At 33.1% G+C, this 5,913-nt stretch overlaps 1 pseudogene; it reads left to right on the top strand.

Annotated features, from left to right (window-relative positions):
• The first annotated feature begins 3,735 nt into the window (after positions 1-3,735).
• On the top strand, positions 3,736-4,516 carry LOC100401466 (UDP-N-acetylglucosamine transporter pseudogene; annotated as a pseudogene).
• Positions 4,517-5,913: the final 1,397 nt, after the last annotated feature.

The raw sequence follows: 5,913 nt of genomic DNA, 5'->3' as shown, positions 1-5,913 counted from the left end.
ATTCCAGGTACTGTACAGCATTGCTTTTTGGCCTTGCAGGTTGCATGAAATACTTTAAACAGTGATTTAATCTTTATGTTTGATATAGCAAGGTATTCGTGGTTTGCATCTTCTAACACCCTATTGGACATTTATTTCATTTAGTTGCATTTACACATTGTTTTGAGATAAATGTTGTCTACTAGTTTTGTTGAGGATAGGCTTTGTATTTTTGTTTGTGTTGTTTCTCATTTTTCTGGTGTTTATTTATTCTGAGAAGAGAGAAAGTACTGATATTTATAATCTGTATTTTAAAACTGAAGTCAAGGTGAATATTACAAAATATTGAATTTTCTTCAATATCTAATAATTTCTTCCTTGCTCTCATTAGGTAAAAATCAGAGAATAAGTGCCTCCATTTTCCATACCAGTTATGTTACCTGTATTTCTATTACACGTTTATTTATTGTACTCTGTCTCTGGTCTTTAATATAATGACTATATACTACTCTTTCCACTGCTTCAGCCACAGTCTTCTCAATACTTTCAAATTCTGTAGCAGGCTTCCCTACCTTTTGCATTGGTCTTATTATATCAATCCTTGGATGACCCAACTACTCATTCTGCAACCTCCTCACCATAGAACACTAAACAAATACCCATCAATGATAGACTGGACTAGGAAAATGTGGCACATATACACCATGGAATATTATGCAGCAATCAAAAATGATGAGTTCGTGTCCTTTGTAGGGACATGGATGAAACTGGAGAACATCATTCTCAGCAAACTGACACAAGAACAGAAAATGAAATACCACATATTCTCACTCATAGGTGGGTGATGAACAATGAGAACACATGGACATGGGGAAGGGAGCACTACACACTGGGGTCTATTGGGGGGAATAGGGGAGGGACAGTGGTGGGGGGAGCTGGAGAGGGATAGCATGGAGAGAAATGCCAAATGTGGGTGAAGGGGAGGAAGGCAGCAAAACACACTGCTGCGTGTGTACCTATGCAACTATCTTGCATGTTCTACACATGTACCCCAAAACCTAAAATGCAATTAAAAAAAAAAGAACACAAAACATTCTTGAATTTGGACTGGAAGCAAACTAATATTTTACATAACAATGGACTTACTCGACATATCAATCCTTTGATATTTCCAAGCCCCAGTAGGTACAATGACAAACTTCAATACTTATTTTTAATTCTTCAATGCTATTATTTCACCTGTCACTTTCTGCATCCAATCTTCTCTCTCTCTCTTTTTTTTCTCTCTCTCACACAAACAGAAGACATACACTAGATTGTAGATGAAATTCTACTGTTCCATTAAAACTATAAACTTGACTGCATTTACATCCTCCCTCTCTAATTTTAAACATTTGCCTATATTCTGAATCATCATACCACATTGTTATGAACCAATTTTCAAGTAACTTTCCATTATTTTTAATGTGTTTTCTCATGTATATATGCATTTTTGATTTTAAGGAAATCCTCAAACATACACAAATTAGGGAGATTAATACACTGAACTCCAGTATTTAATTTTTTAAGATATTTGCCATTTTTCTTTATTTTTTTCTTCTTGTTTCTCTTAGCTGAATTTTTAATGTAAATATTAGACATCATGTCATTAAATACTTATGCAGTCCTTCAGTATATATCTCTAATAACTACGAATTTCCTACTAAGCTACAATAATATCATACTTAATAAAATTAATAATAATGTGCCTTCTTATCTCTAGTTTATATTCAAATATCTTCTACTTTATTAAAAATGCCTTTTAGGCTATTTTTTCCCCTTTTTAGGATCAAAACAAAACATACATATTATGATTGTTTGTTAGATCCCATACCTCCTTTTAACTAGGAGAGCTCTTTCTCTCTGTTATTTTGCTATTGAAAAGACATGCTCCTTCAAAATGTATTTTCAAATCTGTATTAATGTATCATAAGGTATAATTTAAAATATTTTTGTCATATTACTTTAATTTTGCTTGGCAGTGACTTCTGTCGTTTGCATATTGGATCTCCTTTGCCTGACACGTATATTATTTTATTTTGAATTATTTTGTAATTGTTTTGATTCCTTTTTGTTTCACTTTTCCATTTGGCATCATATATATTTTACAGGTTATATTTTGTGTTGTTGAGTTATTGTTGTATACCTTCTAATTTAGGTAACTTTTTACACTTTTTTTTTTTTTCAGAGATTTGGTTAAGGGAAATTTTTAAACCAACATGTCATGAATTGAGGATAATTGTATGCCTATGTGATTATATATTAAGAGATTTTTATATTCTGTTCCTTGACATTATTCAAATGCAAAATAATATCATTTTTCTGTGAAATTACATGGCAAAAATGTGCCAGTTCTCTCAATATTTCTACTGTCACTTCTTATTTTCCTTAATAGATTGTAAATATTATGAAAGAGGGAATTCTGTCTGCTACATCCTTGTATGACAACATATTGAATTGAAACTTGTTTGTTAAATATACAGTTTGGTTAGTGAATAGCTTAAGAATGACAATATTACTATGCAAGCATGCCCTGAATTATTAAACAAATAACTTTATACTGCAAGTTTTAGACGTTATTTATTTGAAACTAGTACTTTACCACAGATTTGTATTATCTATGGTCATTAGAGCCTCACTTTCGTCTGCTCTCCTGATTAAAACTCTCCAATAACATAAAATAAAATACGAATTTATTAACCTGGCTTATGAAGTTCTAAAGGAGCTGGCCGCAAAACACCGGTCTGATATCTTCTTATACTATTCTTCCACTTACTTATTACTCTTAATGCTCTGTTTGTCGATTCTACCAAATTCTTTGCTGACATAGCCAAATATACATTCTGTTATCTGAATTGTTCTTTCCTCTACTGCTGTTACTAGATCTTTTTGTCATTTATTTATTTATTTTTTATTTGTCACATCCTGAGAGAGAGAACCTTGTTAATCACTACAGGAAAACCAACTACCAGGTTCCTATGGCTCACATCTCCCTATATTAATCCTCTGATTAACATTAATCATTTCCTGGAATTTGTCTGCTTATTTGATGTTTTCATTCACGCATTCATTTTAATAAGAAATATTTGAAAGCAGGAACTTATCTTTGAGATTCAATATTGACTATGGCACGAAGAATAATTTTTAGGTATGTAATAGTTATGTAAAAGAAATTTCTTGGAAATGCCTGGGCTGCACCGAGCTGGTAGCCACTATGGCTAAGGTGATGGGAGCTGGCAGCACTGCGGGTCAGCGGCCTCGGCAGCCTGTGGTGCCAGGGGGAGCTGAACCGCGGCCTTAGGTGATGGGTTCAGCCAGCCAAGTTTCACGGGAGAATGTAGTGTAAGAGCACTGTAGAATCGAGTACTACATGATGAAATTCTTAATAAAACTGTGGAAGCTCTTAAACAAGAACAGAAAACCAAACACCACATGTTCTCACTCATAAGTGGGTGTTGAACAATGAGAACACATGGACACAGGGAGGGGAGCATCACACACCAGGGCCTGTCGAGGGGTGGGGGACTAGGAGAGGGATAGCAGCGGGTGGAGGAATAGGGGAGGGATAGCATTAGTAGAAATACCAAATGTAGATGACGGGCTGATAGATGCAGCAAACCATCATGGCACATGTATACCTATGTAACAAACCTGCACGTTGTGCAAATGTACCCCAGAACTTATATATATATATATGAAAAGAAAGGAAATGCTTAAGCTTGCTATTCCATCAGGGATATATACTCTTCAGAATAATTTATGCAGCACCATCAAATCTAGATGCAGCTACTTACCAGGTCACATATCAGTTGAGAATTCTTACAGCAGCATTATTTTCTGTGTCTGTGCTTAGTAAAAATTTGGGTGTATACCAGTGACTCTCCATAGTCATTTTGATGATAGGAGTTGCTTTTGTACAGTGGCCCTCGGATTCTCAGCTTGATTCTAAGGAACTTTCAGCTGGCTCTCAATTTGTAGGACAAATGGCAGTTCTCATAGCATGTTTTTCAAGCGGCTTTGGTGGGGTTTACTTTGAGAAAATCTTAAAAGAAACAAAACAATCGGTGTGGATAAGAAACATTCAACTTGGTTTCTCTGGAAGTATATTTGGATTAGTGGGTGTATACATCCCTGATAGAGAACTGGTATCAAAGAATGGATTTTCTTCAGAGATGTAACCAACTGACCTGGGTAGTAGTTGTTCTTCAGGAACTTGGAGGCCTTGTAATAGCTGCTGTTATTAAGAATGAAGATAATATTTTTAAAGGATTTGCAACCTCTTGATCTATAATATTAGCAGCACTGATCTCCTATTTTTGACTTCAAGATTTTTTTGCCAAGCGGTGTCTTTTTCCTTGGAGCCATCCTTGTAATAACAGCTACATTTGTATGTGGTTATGATCCCAAACCTGCAGGAAATCCCTCCAAAACATAGATGTATACTATCTTTAACTGGTTTTTCATAACGGTGCACTAGGAATCTCAACATGAATCTTGAGCAGAGGACTTCCATAGAGTCTGTGAAGGTATCATTATGCTGAATATAATCATATTGTTTAAATGGTTAAAAAATAAATGTTTAAGGATAAAACATTGCATTTAGAAATCAAAACTTGAAAGTATTTCCAGGGATTTGAATTAGAAGGAGGAATATTAGAGGAAACTTGAAACCTGAGTTTAAAAAGATTTTGTCTTTTTGATTGCTGTAGAAATGTCCTATGTACTCTTTGCAAGAACACACAACAAATGTCAGATATCAATTTTTGAAAATTAGATTTATTCTTATTAAATGTTTATATCTTACTCTTTCTGTACAGATACATCAAATTAGATAAAATATTCAAAGTTTGAAAATTATAACTACCTGTAAAGCTGTGAAAAAATAGAAGTATAATTTGAAAAAACATTTTTACTTATTAGAGATTTTTATATTTATACAAAAGATTACTAAATAAAGAATTGCAGAAAGTTTTTTGTTCAATTACATAAAAATTAATAAGGTAATATTCTGGGTCCATCAGAGAATAAATATCATATCTAAATTTAATGCAGAGATACACGCTATTTCTTCATATGAATTTTAAGATCTTTTAGTGCCTTAAGACGGCTGAAAGCAATCCAGTTACCCCTGTGCTAGATAATAGCCAGTGAATTTTACAGTAATGGAGGTTAACCTTTAATTTCTTAATTGTATTTCATTTCTGTAAATCAGATAAATCCTTAATATTATTTTAAATTAAACATTTTTATGTAATTACATTACATTTTCAAAATGCAATTTAAAAGGATTACTCATTTAATAATTTAAAATAATTATTGTATAATATCTACATTTGGAGAATTTTGAACTATCAAGCATATACTGTATATAGTTAGCTATTAAATTAATATTTTACTCATTGATCTGTAAAAATTTTCTTAATCTTCCACTGTTGACAAAAACAACACTCAAACAAATAATAGTACATACAGATGACAGTGACTGAGACCAAAATGACTTTTCTTCGAGATATTTCAGATTGCCATATTACATTATTTTAAATAGCACTATAACTTTAAATTTCAGGCTGCTCAGAAGAACTTTTTAGGTCTCTCATAAACCTACTGTTCCCAGGAATACTCTGATCACATGACTGGGAAAGTAGCCAAATTTTTAATTCCCTTTCTATGATCCCACAAGAGCTGCTGACAAGGAGCCACCACTTAGCTTTAAAATAGTGGTTTTTTTTTTTTTTCTTTTTAGTTAACTATGGAGCTGAGGATGCAGATTACATGAGTTATTTAATCAGTTGATTCAGGGAGAGAGAATATATTAGAAATGGTAAGTTGATTTGGTGGGCAAATACGTTTTATAATTTGAATATGGTTTTGATTTAATTATTGACTGTAGACAAA

The sequence above is a fragment of the Callithrix jacchus genome, chromosome 3 (assembly GCF_049354715.1).
Source record: "Callithrix jacchus isolate 240 chromosome 3, calJac240_pri, whole genome shotgun sequence".
Lineage (NCBI taxonomy): Eukaryota > Metazoa > Chordata > Mammalia > Primates > Cebidae > Callithrix > Callithrix jacchus.
Note: the sequence above shows the minus strand (reverse complement) of the source record. Positions and strands in the feature narration are given on the sequence as shown.